This window comes from Choloepus didactylus, chromosome 10, assembly GCF_015220235.1.
Source record: "Choloepus didactylus isolate mChoDid1 chromosome 10, mChoDid1.pri, whole genome shotgun sequence".
NCBI classification, from domain to species: Eukaryota; Metazoa; Chordata; class Mammalia; order Pilosa; family Megalonychidae; genus Choloepus; species Choloepus didactylus.
Window position 1 is genome coordinate 29880126 of NC_051316.1, and position 22222 is coordinate 29902347.

Below are 22222 nucleotides of genomic sequence, written 5' to 3' on the forward strand. Positions count from 1 at the left end.
CACCACGGGTTTTTGTATACCTTTTTATTTTTTAAAGATTGCATTAAAATGTTATTTTTCTTGTTTTCTGAGTCTTCAGCTTTCCCTTAAGCTTTGTGCACCAGGAGAGAATCTCACTTGCTTTGCCCCAGCCTAGCCCTGGACTCAGGGTTCCTCTTTGGCCTGGATCTCCTGTAGACCTCTGGCCTTTGCAAAGCCCAGTTTTGTGCACATTAACTGCTCGGCTGATTATCTTTCAGCCTTCTCTCCCTTCTGCAGCCCTGGCCTAATTGTCCTCCTCACCTCCACCGCGTCTGCCCCTGGAGATACATTTCCCTGACTTGCCTTGCTCGGAAGCCTGAGCATCTCCAGCTTTAGCCACTCTGTGCTGTCTAATGAAATAACTGCAGAGATGTGCACTCAATGCACTGGGGTGGGAGTGGGGGGCAGTGGGAGGGATGTGACTCTCGAGTGAGGAAGTGAATACGGCTGCCAAAATACAATTTATTTTGAAAAGGATAGGTAAGTCAGGAGACCTTCCCAGCAAATGTGAGAAATAATCTAGGTAAAAAAATTTGGATGGACTTTTAAAAAAATTAGGTGAAATTCTTTAATTTTTTTAATTATTAACTATTGCTTGAGTTCCCCACCTTTGGAGCTTTAGTAGGATGTTTGCTAAATTAAAGATACAATATATGAGATTTTGAATATTCCATCGTTCCTAGGCCTTTTTCTTAATGTCATGAGCCCCTTGTGTAATGTCTGCATTCCCTTTTTATGAACAACAGCATCAGATGACTTTTATGTGCCAGGTCCGAGGGGGTGTATTTTCACATTAAAAAAAATTTAAAAATATTTAAAAAGTTCATCCTTACAATGCTACAGAATAGCCTTATAGTTTATTTTGCAGGCAAGAAAACAGGCTCAGAGAGGTTGAAAAATAACTAACCCTAATTACACCCCTAACTCATGGGAAAGGCTATTCAGACCCACATCTGCCTCCATGAAGCCTCAGGCTCTTACTAGTCTAGAGCTGCTGGTGACCTTTTCCAAAAAATAATATCCACTTTTAATAATAATAATAATGATAATATTTCCAAAAATAATAATAATTTTCTAATGTGGCAAGAGGAATTGTACTGTCAGGATTCCACCTCTCATGTGGGTCAATCACATTATCTTGATGGAAAGCAATGACCTTCAAAAATGAAGATTGGGGAATGACCGGGTGGAAGGTAGTGATCTTTGTGTTTAAGGAGGAAAGAGCTGGTGAGGGCAGACTCCAGTGTCCAGGCTTAGGGTGATGGGGAGACTGTGTTCGCTTGGGCAGCAGTGGTGTCTTCCTTCATCAGAGTGATTGGCAGAAATCAGAAATAATCATGACTAATAAAACCCTTATTTTTATTTTATGCTCCTGAAATAGTGAAAAGAATCGAAAATCCCATTGATTTTTTTTTTTTTTTTTTTGCTAAACCTACACTGAAAAGTTTGCCTTTTTGTTTTATTTCAGAAAAAGTCCTAGTGAAAACATTGAGCTGGATATACCAAAGCACTATACTGTACTACAGATCTCTGACTTTTTTCTTTTTGGGGGGATGACTTGACTGCTCTGAGTTCAGCCCCTCACATTTCCTGTGTGAACCCGGTGTCCACCTTTCCAAAAGAGAGAGAATTAAAAGTGTGCCAAGTGCTTCTATGAGCAAATTGGGTTATAGACGTTTATGGCATCCCTTTAGGCATTTGTGGGTTTTGAGGCATCTGTAGACCTGCTGTGATCCAGGGAGATTAAGGCAGCATAAGTAGTTAATAATGCTTCCCGCTCACTGTTCCACAGGAAACAGTCTCAACACCAGCTGTGTGTATCCATCTCCTAGGACAGACAAGACACCTCTCTGGCTCTCCCTCTACAACTCATTCTTTCATTTCTCAGTGCAAAGGTCCATGTTTCCAAACTGGCTCATTGAAAGTGGTCAGACTTCTCATAGATCTGTAGCCTTTAGGGAGTCTTTTTAAAAACATGAGTTGGTGCTAATAATTGGCATCTCTTACAAGAAAAGGACATGCATGTAGGAGCTTTATAAGGTCAGGAGAGAATCAAGGAGCTGACACATCTGAGCACCTACCTTGTGTTAGGTACGTACGCTCACACACATTTGCATATGTGGCTAATGCTTCAGATTAGTCTTTTAATAGGTGGAATACTGAGTGCTCCCTGAAAATGCTATATCACAAATCTTTCCTTGACTTGATGAGTGTAGAGGAGTTAGAATGGTGAGGCTTAGCCAAAATGAATAATTCTTCTCTGGCCCAAAGTGTGTTCTCTTAATTATTTTGATAACTTCTAAAACAGCAGACTTTGGGGTATGAATTGTTCAATTGCAGTTCAAAGTTTATCATGACAAAAAATAATAAAATCAAAACATTGTTTACTAAAGATTTCCAAGCCCGCTGAACTCATATGCATATGTTAGTACAAAAATGCAAAACCAAAACAGCCCTTTGGGGTTTGTGGAGGCACAAGTCCTAGTGCTGTTTTGGTTGACTCTTTGGAATGAGCCTAAAGAGAAAAGGATTGAAATATTTCCAAGGAGAGAATATGATGAGTCCTTTTGCTGCCCCTGGTGGGGAGGGGTTGTGTGTGTGTACATGGAAGGAGGTACATATGCCAATAGGGAACATTCTTCCAGTGAAATGAAATAAACAAATCTCTGACTAATAAGTCTATCTGGAACTCTAACAATGAAACTCAGGATGGGGAGGGGCAGACAGAGTGGGAACGAAAGTTTAGATTAGGCTCAGAGTATGTAATCATATGTCTCTGTCAAATGATGAATGTGTAATCAGGAAGTTAAATCTTACCAGGGAATTCAGAGGCAGTCATTCAATGATACTGAAAATTGCAGATGGCAATAAATACCTATTGACATTTTTGTAAGTTCCTAATCATGGACTGTTCAATGAGCAAAAAAGTGCTTTGGTATTTCCAGCTCCTGGGTCAGTGCCCAGAACATTGTAGGTGCATAGGAAACATGTGTTGAACAACTAAATGGACAAATGAATGAATGATCTTATCTATTTGTAATTTTTCTGTAGCTTGCTTTGGAGATAAATGCATCTCTAATTCATTGAGCTTCAAGCAAGGCTACTAAGGTAAATTTCCCTATAATTCTGTTAGGAGCAGAAATTCAGTTACATTTCCATTTGAATTTGTGTATTATCTACCCCAGTGGCCATGGCTTTGTTTGTTAATGATGGGTTTAAAGCTTCGTTTTAGTTTTTGGTTCTTTCTCTTCTACTTCCCAAGTCATTTACATTTTGAGAGTTCTGTCTGGTTTGGTAAATTGGGATTCAGGTAAGCTAATCTTTATATTTTATATTAGGAGAGAATAAAAGTGACACATCTGAAGTTGAAGTTCCAATAGTGACTTCCATTTGGAGAACTGGTGATAAGGAGCACATAAAAGCTTCCAGAAGGAGACCAAAAAGGGTAGGGAGGTGAAGACTTGAAAGCAGAGCAATTTTGGAAAAACTGGAAGAGTATACCTCAAGTGGCTGAAAGCAGTCGTCATTGGGAAGATTTGAGGCTTAGGGATGAAGACAGGGCTGCTGGGAAGATGAGTGAGGAGCCCGTTTGTCAAAAAGAAACTCAGATGGTTCTGGGCAAAGGATAGGAAGAGGTTTCAGGACTGACTCCTTTGGATGCATCAGACAGCTCCTTCCTGGGGACAAAGAAGAAAAATTTGGGTGAATCAAGACCTCAGCCTCCAACATGGATACTGGGTAATCTAGGGGCATAAACTGGATCAGGAAACTAAGAACTTGCTTAGTGAATGCCCTCATTCAAGGTTTTATTTTATCATGGACACAATAATAACTAATATTTATTATTCAGTCAATACATGCCAGCCACTGTACAATGTACTTTATATATCTTTTTAAACTTACATAAAAATAGCACCTGTGCAAAAGGTGCTATTGTTATTTTAATCACACAGATGCAGAAAATAAGGGACAGAGAATTTAAACAAGTGGCCCAGGTGCATGCAGCTAATAAGCAGAAGAATGAGGATTTGAACCTTGGTGGTCTGATGCCAGAGTCTGATTTTTCTTTTTTTTTCTTTTTGGGATTGCTGTATTATTATTTTTTAATTAATTATTTTTTATTAGGTAAGTTGTAGGTTTGCAGAAAGATCATGCAGAAAATAGAGTTCCCATATACTCTCCCCCATTTTTAACATTTTGCATTATTAGTGTGGTACCTTTGTTACAATTGATGAGAGAATATTATTATAATTGTTCTATTACTTATAGTCCATAGTTTACATGGGGTTCGCTGTTTGTATTGCACAGTCCTGTGGCTGTTGTTTTAATTTGGATTCTAGCAACATGTATATCACCAAAAATTTCCTCTTTTGCCCACATTCAGATATATAATTTGATGCTGTTAATTACATTCACAATGTTGTGTTACCATCATCACCATCCATTGCCAAAACTTTACCATCACCCCCATGGAAACTCTGCACCAGCTACAAATTAGCTCCCCATTTCCTACCCCTACCCTGGTCCCGGTACCCTGTATTCCAGAGTGTGTTTCTTTAAGCACATGCTATCCTAAGCCCATCTCTCCACCTTTATCTAGCCATCCAGCTGGTCCTCTTCCCTCCTCTTCCCAACACACACACACATACACACTGACCCACAAAGGATTTGAGACAGTTTATGTTGGAAATTTACTAAATGAACTAATGAAATGTTGTATCTGCAACTTTCTCATTTTGCCTGTAGTTTAAATCCTGAAAGTCCCTCCCATTCTATAAAAGTACTTTCTGCATTCTAAAAAGCTGAAGAGGCATGCACTTCCTGAAGACGATAAGGTGGAGGATGAGTCCCAAGGGGAGAAGCCGGTGTCCAAGGCCTTCATCTCTGATGGAGAGTCACCCAGAGTCTTGACTTTGAGAGGTGGTGGTAGTGGCCTTTAGTTTGAGGCTTTGCCCAGCCTGTTTCTTATGGAATACCCTAGGAAGCTGGGGCATGCCATTGTTGGAGGAGTTCTGTATCTATTTACCCTTATTTATCCTTAACCCTGCATCCTCGAGCTAGCCAGTCAGCTGTTGGCACTCACCAACAAGCAAAAGCCTTTGGACCTTTGTGCTTCACTGCACAGTCTCTGTTTTTGTTGTTGCTTTGCTGTCATCACTGGAGATACTTTCTAAGAATTGAATCTCTGCCTCCCAACCGACATCTGTCAAATTCGGATCCTTAGAGGTGAGGCCAGAGAATCTGCATTGCTAAGAAGCTGCCAGATGATTCTGATGCATGTTGGAGTTTGGGGAACACTGGTGCAGTCCAGACCCCCAGCAAGAGGTTCTCCTGGTAAGAGGCTCATGACGTGACGCTGGGTGAGGACAGGTGGACTTTCGTTGCTGGTGAGGTGTCCCTGGTCCTCCCTCCTCCACTGATATTCACCTACCCTCTTTGGTCTGCTCTTGCAACACATACAGCTTTTACAGGTTTCTAAACATGGGAGTAATTCATTCATGGTAGTTCAGGATATAGGAATTGTGATCAGGAGGGCAAAGTAGTGCAGGGGTTTAACAAGCATTTCAGGGATAATCTCGTCATTCTAAAGCATCGAGTTCAATGTCTCTCTGAGGAAATGGTTCCCTTTTCTAAACAATCCACATGGGAATGGACCTTGGTAACAACCTGTTTCTAAGTTCTGGCTGTCAATGCACTAAGAATATCCGTGGCACCTGAAACAGGTAAACAAAGGGCAGGCGAGAAAAATCTTTACTGATCAAATTTTTTTTTCAGAAACACTTCCTAAAGTTACCCAAGTGAAAAAAAATGCCTAAACCCTCCCGTTTGAAGAGGAAAGGTTCTGGCAGTAATTTGGTAAATTTTGTTATCCACATAATAAACAAAATGCAAAATTGCCCAAACTGGGTCAGACTAGGCTCAACACTGCTGACACTTTGATGATTAGAAACAGCAGTTCCATCAAAAGTTTACTCAAAAAAGTTATGTTCACTGACTCAGTTGATTTTCCTCAGAGATAACACGCAATCATAATGCAAAATAGACAGAAATTTTAATTGTTGTCTGCCTTAGTATGCTTAGTAAAAGGAATTATTGGGATGTTTATTCCATCCTTCCCCACAAATTCTTAAATTTCCTTTGCAAAGTCATCTTATGTGATTTGAGCTGTACAAAATGATGTGAAAAGAGCTAATGGGACTTAAGGAGAGAAATGATTGAATCACCATGTTCCAATAAAAAGTGTTCAAATTGCATTTCACTGCATAATGAATTCTGCTTCAACTTACTTTGACATAAATAAGATTGGGTTAGAGAAGCCAGAAGTAAATCAAATAAATTAATAAAACTATGAGAGTTGCTTCAGTTTTTTCCCTCAGACAGTGTCTGTTTATATGTATAATAAAACCTGCACTTGTAAGTTAAAATTCGGGCATGGCACTTGGTTGGAAGCAAAACTTTAAGGAAGAGTTAGTAAATTCTAGGGCCTGAGTAGGGTGCCTTCTAGTTCACAAATATCAAAAGTTCTTTTAAAGCTGAAACTTGAAACCTAGAAGAGAGAGATTCAACTTTCAGCTAGCTGTTTTTGAAACAACAAGATCAGACATCCAGACACGCATGCAATACCAGTGATTAGTTGTAATTCATATTTTAATTATACACATTTATTGAACATGGGGAAATTTTTGCATTTTGTCTAGACGGGGACTGTGTCCCCACCAGCATAATCTATCATGGCGTTTGTGAGTCTTGTACAAAATTGAATTTGCATCCCTGCCACCACTTATAGAGAGTTCGTTATCCTGCAATGCAACTGCTGGGAAGAATGCAATTTTCAGTGTTTAATAAAACTTTGGTCTTCTCATAATGCTTTTGATGCTTGAGCGGTTTGTTAAGCACTATTTATCACAGATGCTTAACCCTAATTATAATGTATATAGTGCCAGTAAGGTGATTTAATATATTTCCTTTATTTAATATGTGTCAGTGCAAACATGGTATTTTGCAGCCACACTATCATTTGTAATTCACAGAATTGAAGTTAAACATACAATGTATTAAATATGTACTGGATGTGGTTGTAAGGCATGAAACTGATGGTAAACTCGGTCTCTTTGCTTGCTAGTTAGGCTAGATTTATGGAAAGATGTAAGGCATTGACTGGTCTGAAATGTGTCTCCTGGACTTACTAGCACCTGAAGACTTTCAGAGGGAAACTGAAGGGGGAAAATGATTGCTGAGGTGCCCTCAAGCTCTCCAGTTCTACAATCTATGATCTACTTAGGTCATGTCTATCAGAAATTATTTAGCATTTTAAAATATTGCTTTACTAATTGGAAACCTGAAAGACCAATGCCTATTTTCTGATGATCTCTTGAAAATGAGGTTCAAGTGACAAATCACTGAATGGGAATAGACTGCTAAATAGTGAGGTCAAGACCCCAAAACATGGTCTATGGCTATTAAAGAGCTGTTTAAAGAATGGCTATCATACATGTAAAATTTCAGCAGCCCAAGATCTTTATACTCAAGACACAATTTCCATGTAAGCCACATCTTTGTCTTACAATAAATTGATTGTGAAATGTAAAAAAAGAAAATTCTCTTTTTTTGCTCTTAGTAATTCTGAGAAGAAATATGTCAAACAGTTATGAAAGTCCTAAGCTGAAACAGTAAACAGACTTAGTCTGGGCAACTTCAGAAGAAAAAGGTGTCTAGATGAGCTAGTTCCTGTGAGATTTATTTAAAAATAATATTCAAAATGGTTTTCTTTCTGCAGTCTTGAAGAATTCTGTGCTTTATTAATGTAAAATTTCTACCCACAGATGAATTTTCCAATTTTCCAGAAAGAAGAGATTTTCAGAGAACTCAAAACACATTATAGATGGGAAACGGGATTTTAACTCTTTCGATCAAAGCTGAATGCTTTCATAGACATATATGACTGCTACTAATAAGCCTTTGCTATGGATTCTGTTAAACCAATTCTACACAAAGAAATTTCCACAGAGAGAAATTTATATTTATACTTCCTGAGGTTGAAGTTGCATCCTCATATTTCCTTTGAAAGCAAATTTTCAATTTGGATCATGGACCCATGGGAAGTTGCTTCCAAAATTTATGGAGCTATTGGTTACCTAAACTCCTTAATGACCAACATTTGATGGTTTGGAGAAATTTACCTGCTACCCAGGCACTGTTAAGGCTCTGGTCCAGCTTTAACTTTTACTACCTATCTTAGTTTCCTAGCTGCTAAATCAAATACCACACACTGGGTTGGCTTAACAACTGAAATTTATTGGCTCACAGTTTTGAGGCTAGAAGTGAAAAATCGAGTGTCAGCAAGGCGATGCTTTGTCCTTGAAGACTGTGGCATTCTGAGATTAGCTGCCAGCTATCCCTGGAGCTCCTTGGCTTTTCTGTCACATGGTGATGCCCCTCCTTTCTCCTCCAGGTTCCATTGACTTCCAGCTTCTGTCTGCTTGCTGTGGCTTCCCTATATATGGCCTTCTCTGTAAGGCCTCCAGTAATAGAATTAAGACCCATCCTGATTCAGTTGGCCATACCTTAACTAAAAGTAATATCTTCAAAAGGTCCTATTTACAGTGGGTTCACACTGCAGAAATGGATTGAGATAAAGAACATGTTTTTTCTGGGGTACATAATTCTGTCTACCACACCACCCAAACGTAGTGCCACTAGCATTCTCTGGAGCCCCAGCTCTGATTTAGTGCTTCCAACTGTTTCATACCAGGCTTTGTCTTAGAATTGTGTGCTCATCCTATTTTTTTGTTCTTTTCAAGCAGCGGTATCCAACGTTTCTCCCTAGAGTCTGTATGCCAAATGCCTTTCCCTGAATGTGTTCAATGAGATGATCTTACCTTCATCTCCACATCTCCTTGTCCTAATCCATCTTGAAACTGGTTCTCTCATCTAGATTTTGCTGAGCTTGTGTTTTCTGGGCCATCGAGTACTTTTCACTGGGTAATACGAAAAGGAGCCTGAGCAAGGCAGAAAACAGATGTCTCTTGGGTGGTGTGTGTCTTTGGGAGTTGGAATTTGAAATCTCTGTATGAACAGAACAGTGAATGGGTGTAATTAGTCAGGCTGATGAAGGAGTAAAACCTGGTAAGCAATTTTTTTTTTGACTGGCTTTATGAAAAACATCAGCTATCAGTTTCTGTCTCAACTAGCAGAGGTTAAAACAAGTGTGGGGTTTGAACGTTTGAACAAAAGATAAAGATTCAGCGTGGGCTTGGACTCTGTTCCTGAAAATAAATTTTGCTTGGGTGGAATGTATGTAGTTCATCCAAAAAAAAAAAAAAAAAAGAAAAGAAAAGAAAAAAATCAATGACTTGTGGCAGTTCTTCATGCATTTTATTGCAGGAGAATTTATAATATTTCAAGAAATAAATGTCAGCCCAAAACTAGTATTTAGCAAACTACAGTGTGTGGGCTGCTCTTCTTTTTCACCATCTCATCCCGTAAAGCCAAACATTTCCCCAGGTTTTCAGGGCCAAGGAGTTTTTAGGGATTGACTTAAAGTTATCACCCATCACCACGCACCCTCTCCTGGTGGCATGAATCTGGAAAATCGCTGCTTAAGTCCTTGAGACCCTGTCACCTCCAAGTGACCAACAAGAAATTAAACACTCCCTGGAGGAGAAATTTTCCTGCTGTCCAAGGAATTTTAAAATGATATTCTAGCATCATTTATGACAGCTAGTAAAGGCTGTTTGAAAAGAGGGGTTCCTTGGAGCCAAATGATGTAAAGTTCAAGAAAAAAAACAAAACAAAACTTGATAGCCAAAACCAAAAATGGCAGACTCCTTGGTGCTGGGTTATGAGCTGAACTAAGCATTCTTCACACAGCAAAACCAAACAAATCAATGATAAGCTTGAGTCTGGAGTTTGGTCCAAGATGCCTTTATTCTTTTTGGCCATCATCAAAACAGTCACTGCCTCCAGGCCCTTCAGGTAACAGTCTCCAGCAGATAGCTGCATCGGTTCTTGACCTTGTTTTGTAGCATAGATTTCAGCTTTCTGGCTTGGACCCCAGTGAAAATTTCTCGTTAAGTTGGGAAATGACAGAAGGGTTAGGGCTATTTTTTTCCTTAAGGGAAAGATTATTGGTTAGTGCTATCTGAGGTTGCAAATTATTTTCTTAGTGATATGGGGACAAAAGGCACATGGAATCCTTTTTTGTATCCTATTTGCCTAAGATTCAAAGAAATTTTATAAGAAATGGCAAACCCATTGTTTTAAGGTACATGGCTTCTTGATGGACCACAGAGTAGAACAGAAAACAAAACAAATCTAGTCTCATTACTTTCCGAGTAGTTGATAATGCAAAATATATCAGCCAGGACAAAGCAAGCTGAGGAAAAAGTTATCCTTGGGTTCAGATGTTAAGAGACGAGCGTTGACAGAACTAAACCAGTTCTGGAAAGGGAAGAGGAAAGGAAACATTTTTTGAGACTTACTATGTGCTGAGTGTTTTCACCTACCTTACATTGGGCAATTGTCACATCAGTCAGGCAATTTCTTATGGATGAGGAAAGTGAGGCGCGAAGACTTTAAGTAACTAACTCAGAAGGAGAAGGTGGCAGAGCCAACTCTCAAACCCAGGTTTGCCAGCCTTAAAGCCATCCGAGGGCTTCTATCCCTAACACTCATAAGCAGACACCCAAACATCCATCCGCTCTCTAGAGTACTCCACGTGCTATGAAGTTAGCCTGACTCCAGACACCCACTTCAACCCATGAAAGCAGAAGGGGGTGAGTTCATTGTCTGGATAAATCATGAGTTATGAGGTCTGCTTTGGTTTAAATTTCTGAGGTCAGCTTTCATCTGTTGGCTAATTGTCTTATCTGTAAACACCCCCCTTCTTTATTATTGTTAGCAATGGCTTTTAAAAGTGGCTCTTAGGAAAGTTTCTTTCCTTCTTGTATTTCTAAAATACCCCAGATGCTTTAAGTGGTTACCCAAAAATATTTTGGTATTTTTAATTTGGATATAACTTTAGCATATCATTGGTGGCACATTATAGGGCTTTAACTTTTTCAGCAATCCCCATGGTTCTGTTTGCTAGGGGAAAATTGTCATTACAACACTGTCATCATTACTAATGGGGAAAAGTAGAATCACAGACCCGAGTTTTAATTCTGGCCCCACAAGTTTTACTCTTGTGTGACCTTGAACAAGCCACCTAACTTCAATAAGCCTTGATTCCCACTGTGGAAAATAAGCAACACTATAGAAACACTAATGATTACTATTTGGGGATGCTTACTGAAGAGTCCACTGTGGTGCAAAGCACTTTGTCTACATTACCATAATATATATAAAAAATAAGCATAAAAAACCCAAACTGCTCTACGTCTTCTGCATCTTTGGTGATTTTGAATGCACATAAAGCATCTTGCATAATGCCTGGCACGTTGTTGTCAATATATGTCAGTCCTGTTATCCTGTGTCTCCATTTCCTTCTCCCCTCACCTTTGGTCACAGGAGGTGACCAATCACTCAGGACCTCTTGTTGAATCATTCAGTGGGAAGTGGTGATGCGGGGCATTAGTGGGTCCAGGGACGTGACCGATGAGTGCTAATGACTGAGGACATCTGTGACCTTACTGCCCTCATGTTACAGGTCCTGGGCCAGACTAGTGTTTTCCATCCTGCTACTTTCAGGGAGTCCTGAGGGTCCTGCTATGACAAGGCCATTTGATCAAGTGCTGGAGGGAGGGTTGTTGTACCTGGCTGGACAGACCTAGGCCTTATCTTACTGATATTTTCTCACCCTCTAGGATCAGTTACGTCTGACCATTTGAGTTGAGTCTCTTAGTTAGAGGAGCAGGACTTTGGAAGAAAAAGAATGAAAGGATCTAGAGGAGAGTGTCAGATATAAATGATGCTCCTAACTTCCATTATATCTTCATATGATCCCAGTAGCAATTACCTTGGTATGAATAGGCATGATTAAAAACTCCTTACTTCTGGTTGTCTAACAAAGATTTAGAACATGAAGTTCCTCTTGATCATACAACAACTAGGAATCCGGGGGGGGGGGTTATTTTTGTGAGTTATATTCTAAGGATATACTTCTGTCTTAGTTTGCCAGGTTGCTATGCCAAATATCACACAATGGGTTGGCTTCAACAATAAGAATTTATTGGCTCATGGTTTTGAGGCTAAAAGAAGTCCAAAATCAAGATAGATAACAGCAAGCCTTGCTTTCTCTTGGAATTTGTAGCATTCTGGTGCTGGCTGCCAGCAATCCTTGTGGTTCCTTGGCTTGTATCTCTTCCTCCTGTCACATGGTGATGTCCTCTCCTTTCTGGCTTCTGTGGCTTCCAGTTCTTTTAATAAGGCCTCTAATAAGGTTTGGCTACACCTCAACTAAAAATAACATCTTCAAAAAGTCTTGTTTTCAATGGGTTCATACCCACGGAGATATGGGTTAAGATTAAGAACATGCGTTTGTGACATACTTAATTCAATATACCCTAGCTTCTCAATCATTTTGGCTACACTACCCTGACTGAATGAGAGAGGGCTGAAGGTATAACTCTAAGATGCCTTCTTCATTTGTAAAATATCTTGAGAATCACAGATTTCATTTTAAACATGTATTTTGGTTGTATAATTCTGTGTAACAAACCACCACAAAACTTAGTGGCTTAAAACAAGAACAATTTATTATTTCTTGCTTTTGTTTGGATTGTCCAGGTGGATTTCAACTTTGTTTGGTGCCAGCTTGGATATTAGGAAGATCCAAAATGGTCTCAGGCACATGGCAGGGGGTCCGAGCTTGCTGGCTGGGAATTCAACGGGGATTGTCAGCTGAGGACCTCGGTTCTCCTCCAGGTGGACCTCTCCACGTGGCTGCTTGTGCCTCCTCACATCATGGTGGACTCAGGGTAGATAACTTAAAAGTACAGCAGTGAAGGCTTCGAGGCCTCTTAAGACTTAGGGCCTAGAACTAGCTCTATCTCACTTTCATTGCATTCTATTGATTAAATCAGGTCATAAGGCCAGTATCGATTCTAGGGAGGAGATCACCTAAGGGCATGCATGAAAACAGGGAGGCATGCTTTACGGGAGGTCACCAAAGTGGAGTCTACTATCTGGGAATTTTGCCCAGTATTACAGAATAAATCTGCTTTGTTTTAGTATAAAATTATATTCCTCCAAATGATAGTCCAGTCAAATTAACTCTCAGAGACCATTCCATGGTTTTACTTAACGGTGTGTACTACCATGGATATACCACTTGGGAAGTGTTCCAGGTTTTTCTTTTCTTGTCAGCTCACCAGTTGGGTCTTGGGACCCAGTGGGGCTGATTTGGGAGGAGAGTGGGATACAGGCTGAATGCTTTAGTTCATATGTTTATCTCGCTTAGTATGTATCTATGACTAAATCCAAAATCCCAAAACAAATAATTCTTATTGATATGTGTGTTTTCATCATTTAGATGAAATAATTGAGAGTTGCAAATTAGAACCTACAGAAATATAGAAAGGACTTTTTTTTTTAAGATGTCCAGGAATGTAGCTTAACTTCTTTGGCCTAGTAAATACACTTTGTGTTTTAAAAAAATAAATAAATAAGAATGCTTTGCCTGCATGTAGCCCATAAAACTATTCTTTAAAGAGGTGAAATTATGCCTCTATGATAGCAAGATGAATATGGGATAGTAGACCCATAGGGTATGGTTTTAGTAACCCAGTGTGATTCATTTCCCTGATGGTGGAGTTTTTCACCACGAGCAGTAACAAGGATAATTTGAAATAGCACAGCAGCCGGAAAACAAATCATATATCTAAATGTATCTGCCCTTGTTTCAGGTCAAAGTCTGCAAATTATCCAAAGGACATTTTTCTTGCTTAAGTTATCTGAGCTAAGTTATCTGAGCTCTGCTGCCAAGCACGATTGTGTGTTGCAGTTCTGTAGAGCTCAGAGAGAAAGGTCTGAGCCGTAGAGTTCACACAGGGCAAAGAACCGGAGGGGTTGTGAGCATTGCCGTGGCTAGTGAAAGAGTCTCAGACTTTCTGTGCGAGAGAGTCCATCTGGTCCGAATCCAAAGCCGATGTCACCGCCCTGAAACCTTACTTCTGAAAAGTACAATTGAGTTTCTTCCTCCAACACTGAATATTTTAAGATAAAGTTTCAAGCATACAGAAGAGTTGAAAGAAATATTCAGTGAACACTCACATACTCACCTGCATTCTACAGTTGACATCTCTCTATACATTCATCAGTCCATTAAGTTTTTTAAGCATTTTAAAGGAAGCCACAGACTTAGCTTCACCCCCATGTACTTCAACAAACAGAAGCTAAAGTTCAATATTTTATGGTTCTTTCCTTCCTTCCTTCCTTTCTCTCTTTTTTTTTTTTTTTTTGAGGTAAAAGTTACAGCAATGAAATACACTAATCTTAAATGTGCTGTTCCATGAATTTTGACAAATGCATAATAATCCTGGGTAACCCAAACCTCTATCAAGTTCCAGACCATTACTATCACCACAGCATTTCCTTGTGCCCCTTTCCCGTCCATCCCCTCCAACTCTGTCCACCAGAAACAATCACTATTCTGATTTTTTTTTTTTTTTTTAATATTCACTTTGCCTGTACTGGAACTTCATACGGACCGAATCATTTAATAGGTACTCTTTGGGTGAGAACTGGCTTCTTTTTAAAATAGGTTTTTAAAAATCCTAAACCTTGAAAGTATATACCTTCTTTGTGCTAGATTCAGAGGCGATTTCACCAAGAGCCTCTGCTCCTTTTGCTGCCAACAGGAGCGAGAATTGTTGTTCCTGGAGCTGTCCCTGACGGCTCAGCAATTTGGGAGGACCTGTGTCCTTCTTTCCGTGTCCCTAAAAGCCCGTAGCAGCAGCAGTTCCTCACTGACAAATGTGGCTGTGGACGTGAGGTGCAGCACACGGTATGTATCGGGAACAGTGGCATATCCACACAGACACCCGCAGATGCCAGACACTTCTGTGTTTATTAGAGGAGCTGCCTTTGTGTTTGCAACTCGGACTCTGTATTATTGATTTTATTCCGATTGTTCCATGAGACAAAGGAGGAAATGGTTTGCCTCAAAGCATGCAGCGTTGATTGAGGGGAGAGAATGGCGGTATCCCAGCCAGCCAGATGCTGCCGTTTCTGTCTCCAGGATAGAAAAAGAAGCAACGCACGGGAGCTGAAGTTATCTATGTTTAAGAGGCTTTTTCAGACTCCCAGAGCTCATCTGATCACAAGAAACAGGTCACACCGCTTTCCAAGATAGACGTGGTACATTCAGTAAGAGAGAGAGGACGACCCGGAGGAAAGGGGCCCCACGAGGCCTCTCAAGCCACCGGTGGCAAGCAGATTATCATTAGCCTCTTAAATCCAGAGGGCCAGAAGGCACAGCGAGTTTATTTCCAAGTCTGAGCCACTCGATGTTATTCTGATAAATGAAAAGTCTAACAGGTGCCCAGCAATTGTATGCACTGGTCAAATCACGTATTAGGAGGGGTTTTAATAGTCTGCATTGCACACACGCGTTAATCTAAGAATGCTGCTGCTCTAACGCCTTGGATGCGTTCCAACTGTGAGCTGGTTCACTTCGTTTTGCATCTCAAATGCTTAATTTAATGGGACACAGTTTGTATAACCAGAGCAGCAGCAATCACGCTTATCTCTACTAACAGATTATTTTATTTAGCTTTGTAAGTTAATGGGTCATTGGCTGCTGAGCTAAGGCAAAGTTGAGCAATTCTGTTGGCTTATTGTGGTTTAGCTGTCCCAACTTTCTGTTCTGTTCCATTACATGGACCAGTCGGATGCTACTCAGCAAATAACAGGAAGGTTCCCACCCCCGTCCCTTCCACCTAAATGACCTATTTTGACTTGAGGTGGCCGTGCTTAAAGCTGGCTGAGAGCAGAGGCTTTTTTGAGTGTTACAGTCTGGAAATATTGTTACCCACATCTACAAAGCACTTTTACCGTGAAATCTAATTTACAAAAATATCCAAACATGAGTGATGACAGACCTCAAATTAATAAATTGCCATATGCATCCCCAAACACCAGATACTATCAGTCATCTCTAATATTGTCTATGATGACTTCAAAAAAGCATACAGGACAGGGGACACAATTCATAAGCCTTTTCCTCTAAGTAGCTACAGACAAAACTTAACAGATCATTGGGGCAGGGAACATGGAATCGGACAGGCATCAGACAAGATGCAACTTGGCTCAGCTGGAAAAAAATTGCAGGAAAGTATATAGGTCTATGATGATTCAAGCTTATCCAAGCGATATTGGGAAAAATAACCATCAGATAATAGGGCAACCTGAGACAATGCACTATCCAACTCACTATTTCAAGACAAGGAGAAGGAAGTGAAGGGTGGAGAGACTGCAGGATATTGGCAATAAGAAAAACAAAAGGAAGGCAGGCTCATTGGTCCTTGTACTGTGTGGAATGTCTTAATTAATGACATACTTCACAACTTCCCAGCCCTAAATTTTAAGCAATTACATTTGACAGATAGATTTTCACTTTCCCTTAATCTGGAGATGCTCCCTGGTTGTGGTTTCTAGATACACACAGGATTAGAAGACCCTGACATTTTTGATCCAATTTGTTACCTGTCGTGTTCACAGCAGCAGGCTTTGATGCAAGCTTTTCAAGTAGCTTTTCCCAGGAATGGTCCTCTACAGGAAGCTTTCCTTCTCTACTCTTGCATTTCATCCCGGCAGCCAAATAATCAAATCAAGGGAAGGGATGGGGGATTTTCTCCACGTTTCTCTGAGCCTTTGGAGAAGCACGGAGAGCCACAATCAAGAAGGAGGAGGCCAGGAGGGGAGGCTGCCTTGGCTTCTTGATATGGTTTTATGGCTTTTAAAGGGATGCTTACGGTCTCTTTAAATGTTAAAGAGGAAAGTCCCCTTGAACTCCTAATGGCATTCAATTATGGTCATGATTATAAAATGTCTCAGATTTTTGGGGAGGTTGAGCAAATCAATAGAGTGTTGCAAGAAGGGAACACAAAGCTCTTAAGGCTTGCCTTTGCTGGTTTTTGCTCACTTCCCTATCACACTACTGCAGTGGGAGAGGCTGGTAGCATAACGGGCTTGCTTGCTGGGTGGAGGGGGATTGGGGAATTATTACGTAGCAATAAAGGGCAAACAGCGCTCCAAGATCTTTAACTCATTCAATGAGATTTTTAAAATGCTAATCAGGCATTTATCCATGTTGTTAATTTGTAGAAGCCTATGTTAATTTCCAAATCTCATTTTCCAAGGACTCTTAGGATGTTCCTATTTGAATAATTCTCCCTCTCTCTCTTCCTCTCTCTCCCCCCACCTCTTATTCTTTTGAGATGGACTCATACAGTATGTATGATTTAAACTTGGCTTGTGTTCAATATTTTTTCTTAGCAGGGTAGTTTCAGTTATGCATATGGCTAAGCTTTCCAAAGATTTTACATAGCTACTTTAGATTTAGCTGGGCAATTTCATCGTTAGATTGAAAGCACATGCATGCATTCATTCGACAGTTACGTATTAAGCAGTCGTTGTGTGCCAGGCTCTGAAAAGAATGCAGACTCCAAGAGGACAGGGATTTTGGTCTTCTTTGCCCACTGCTGTATATAGGATAGGCCAGGAATTTGAACCAGCTAGTTTTTGAAAAATAACATGTCATATTACTCTATACCTTTTATATAGGGATTATATTTCTTATTCTTATGGATTGTAATTGGGTAATAGAGGAAAGTTGGGAGAGACGAAGAGCAAGGGAGAGAGTCAAGAATATAGACGAAATAAATGGAAGAACAGAACATGCCTGGAAATAAACTGAGCAGCACAGTAGAGCAGACACTGTCCTGGGGACCTGTCTTAGTTTGCCCAGCTGCTGTGACAAATACCACACAACAGGCTGACTTAAGCAATGGAAGTTTATCGGCACCTGGTTTTAAGGTCACAGGAAGTCCAAAATCAAAGTTTCAGCAAGGTTTGCTTTCTCTTGAAAATCTGTAGCCTTCTGATGCTGGCTGCTGGTAATCCTTGGGGTTCCAAGGCTTTCCTGTCACATGGCTCTCCTGTCATGTGGCAGTGTCCTCTCCTTTTCTGGGTTTCTGCTAACTTCCTGCTTCTGTCTCCTTCCTAAGAATTTCTCTTTAAAAGACCTCCAGTAATCTCAATAAAGATTGTCTTCATTCAATTGGGCCACTGAATAATATCTCAAAGAGGTCCTATTTACAATGGGTTCACACACACAGGATTGTGGTATATAACCCAATCTACCACAGAACCCAAAGACCAGAATCCTAATTCCCTGTTGGGTTGACACACAACTCCTCAGATTCTTAGTTTCTTGACCTGTGGAAAGAAAATTCCTGTCCTGCCTATATCGTAGGGCCATTCGGAACTCCTGGGAGAGACTAGATTTAGCAATACCTGTTAGGTTTGGGTAAAGGAAGGAGGTCATGTCAAGTGAACAACTCATTTGGGGGGCATCTCAAGCAAGAGAAATCGCTTAGCTCCATCTGTCCCATGAGAGATGGCATCAAATGCATTTATTGTCTTTTTGGAAGCTGGACCAGTTTCATTAATGTTGAGGAAAGGAAGTGATCGCTTTCCTATTACTATAATCACAGTCAGAATGTTAGCATTGACTGGTGCCTTACTCATTCTACATCTTCATTTAGAAGGTAAGAAAATTATTAAGAGGGTGAGCAACTGGTCCAAGGTCTCCTTGTTAATAAATAGCAGGGATGGGACTAAAAAAGATGCTAGTCTGTTTCTGCTACATGACCCTGTTACTACCTTCTCTCTTCCTAATGCTCCATGGTTCAGGGTGTATGAAGGATTTTGCATGTTTCTATGTGTGTTCATGGATAGTGAAGATATGGATATTCTTGATGTTTTCATATTTAAATCTGGAAATCCCAAGGAAAGTTCTCAGAATATTGCAGAGGCATTGAGGGGCTCCTTCTACAGTTTCTATTTTCTTTTGTTCATCTATATCTCTCAGCAGGGTCACAGTCCCCACAATTCTAAAGTGAAACAAAGCAGGCTGCATTTCAGAGGCAGACTTTGGAAAGGCTAGACAGTGACAATTAAAAATAGGTATATATTTCCTCTTGTGAGTTTAATTGTTAAATTGCTGACTTTTTTCAGGGACTAGAGCATTAATACTATCCTCTCCTATCACTGAGTAGGGAAGGAGGTCCCCTTGGCTCCTCTGAAATGACAGGGACAGCCTGGATAAAATAAGATGACAAAAACCTCATTTTATTGATTTATTTAAAATTCCTTTTCCCAAGTCTTTAATTAAAAAGTTTTCAGTAACTAAAACCATCTATCAATTTAAGTGAAAAAACTTTTTTTTTTTTTTTTTTTTTTGCAGCAGTAAGCAGCATATTGATCAAAAGAAGGGTGAATAGGTAGCAGGAGGTAAGGCTATGTTTATGTACTGCTTACAGTCAGCTCTCATTTTAACCTAGAAATACAATTACAAATTTGAATGTTGTAAATAAAATGGGTATTTTCTGAAAGAAAATGTGCAATTATCAGTTGCATAGTTGATTAAGGTTTTTTTTCCTCCCCTGGCAAACAACTCACAGACAGGAACCCCAAAATGCATAAAAAAATATAAATTAATGTGAGATTTGTTATAATTTTAATAATTTAAACAATGCTCAAGTCCTGTTAAATAAGTATAAATGCATCATTCCTAGTAATTATACAAGAAACTCCAAATTATTATGAAGAGTATGATTGGTTTCATCTGTCTATTTATTTATACCTCTACTTTTTCTAAAACATCATTCTCTGGGGGACAACTAGCGATGGAGACTAACCCCTGGCTTTGAGCTCCTCTTTCTCTACCTGCTTCTTCTCAATAGAGCTGGGATCAAAAACCCAGCCCCATCCATTTCTAAACCAGAAGCCCCACTGCTCAAAATGCCCGGAAACTCATTCCATTCAGTTTTCCTTTGAGGTAGAGATGAATGTGACTTTAATGTTATTACTTCAGTAACAGTTGAATCTAAAGACTGCCATCAGTACCATCAGTGATTTTGACTTAAGGATCTTTGTCTTTTTTTCCCACCAATGAGAAGGTTTAAAATTCTTGTGTGTTCTTTGAATGGCTCAAAGGATCAATATGCACACTTTGGGGACATGGGATCCAGGGCAAATCTGTGAGTCTGTACATATTTCACAGCAGTTCATGACAAAGAGAGGTAAAGTGAGAAGTTTTAGGACTGTTGGTGGGATTTGGGATGCTTTCTTGTGCTCTGTCTTCAACACTTTTGGAAAATGTCTCAATTTTTGTAAACAATGAATATAAATTGGTTTTTCAAAAATGCATGTATTTTTAATTTTCAGGTTGTAGTTGGGGGCAGGGAAGCAGGCAAACTAACCCACAGAACTAGTGGTAGAAAAGACAGGGATGACAGAAGGTCATTTTATTTAAAAACCTTCAACTAACTCTCTCTCTCTCTACCTTTTGGGGCCTTGGCTAGGAATCCTGGTTCCCCCTTTATTGTGTTTCTAAACTGTTCTCTGTGATAGTGGAGATGTCATGGGCTCTGCTGCCAGAGAGCTGCAGGTTCAAAACTCAGCTCTGCTACAATTAATTGATTTTAGCCAAGTTACTGAAACTGAGCCTTAGTTCTTTTATCTGTAAAATGGGTGAAATAAAGCCTGCTATAGCTTCCCAGAGGTCTAAATGAAACAATAATTTTGAAGAAGGCTGCATGGTGTTTCACATGTCTGTAGGCTTTTCCACACTCACCAGCTTCATTATGGTTGTCATGTAGCAGGAGGGAATTTTCTGATTCTATTGTACTGCCCTACTAAAAGTCTATAGATGTGGCTATTTAAATTTAATTAATTAAAGTTAAATAAAATAAAAAATTCAGTTCCTTATTTCAAGTACTTAATAGTCACATGTGGCCAATGTCTACTGAATAAGTCAATGTTGATAGAACAATTCCATCACTGCAGAACGTTCTATTGGACAGCACTGTTGTCTACCTTGCAGCTGTAGGTGTGGCTGAGTTCTTGCTAATGAAATGTCAGCACAAGTCTCTGGGCGAAGCTTTCTGGGAAAGCAGCTGGAGCTATGACCATGAGGCGACTTTCAGGATGGAAGTCAGGAAAATGGGGTAGAGATCATTTAGAGCTGGTCATTTGGAGTTATTTTACAGCTAACCATATCTTCACCATGTCATCATTCTCTATCCCTCCCAATTCCCATTTTCTGTAGCCCAGAACTACAACACTTAACTCTTTCATACATTGGACAAAATCTCTGATGTCAACACACCTTAGTTTTGATGGGGAAGGAGGCCAGATAGGAGAAATAGTGTGATCTTAGCATTTTGGGAAAATCTTTCCTTCTTACCTCTGACCCCATTTGTTCTCTCTCCTCCCCTCTCTCCACTCCCCTCTGCTCCCTTCCTCTCCCCTCTTCTCTCCTCTCTTCCTCTCTCCTTCCCACCCTCACTCCTTCCCTCTCGCTTTTCTCCTCCCTGTCTCTGTCTCTTTGACTCTTTCTGTCTGTCTCACTCTTTCTTTCTTGTTGTACTAAAGACATTTACCTGACCTGGGAGCAGCGATCTTTTTCTGAATCAGGTGGGATGTTTCATCAATGAACCTGTAGGACTTCCTGCCTGGAGTATTTTACTAGGCATGTATTTCAGCCATTCCTAAGCAACTGCTTTAGGCTGTTCAAATTAGCAAATCTAAATGAACAGTATCTACAGTGCCTAGGAGGGGAAGTAAAAAAAATTCCTATAGGTGCAACAAACTACCTTAAGTATCAACATTCCCTTACTTCAAAACACCTTCTTCCCCAGTCTCTCTCTCTCTTTTTTTTTTTTTTAAATCAGAAGCTATTGTAGATTATTTTTTCCTTCTCTTTTTCTAGGCGCATGGTGTTCTGATCTAAGTATTCGTGAATTCTAATCCTCATCATTAAATTGGCTTCTTGCCTAATCTTGGGCAGAGGACACTGTGTCTTTACTGCATCCCTGTAGGAATCACATAGAATGCTGTTGAAAGTTTAATTATTCATGGAACTCACAGAGAATTGGCCTAGTGCTATAACTCCAGCCAACCTTAATTTTTAATCTTTATAAATACCTTTGAATTTTAATAACATAAATAAGTTCTCTGCAAGGCCATCATTTAT

The 22222-nt window shown here is 39.9% G+C and overlaps 1 protein-coding gene across 1 annotated transcript in view; it reads left to right on the top strand.

Annotated features, from left to right (window-relative positions):
- NTRK2 (neurotrophic receptor tyrosine kinase 2) overlaps nt 1-22222 on the top strand; it is a 365369-nt gene that overhangs the window by 217014 nt on the left and 126133 nt on the right. The gene's annotated exons all lie outside the window — the stretch shown is intronic.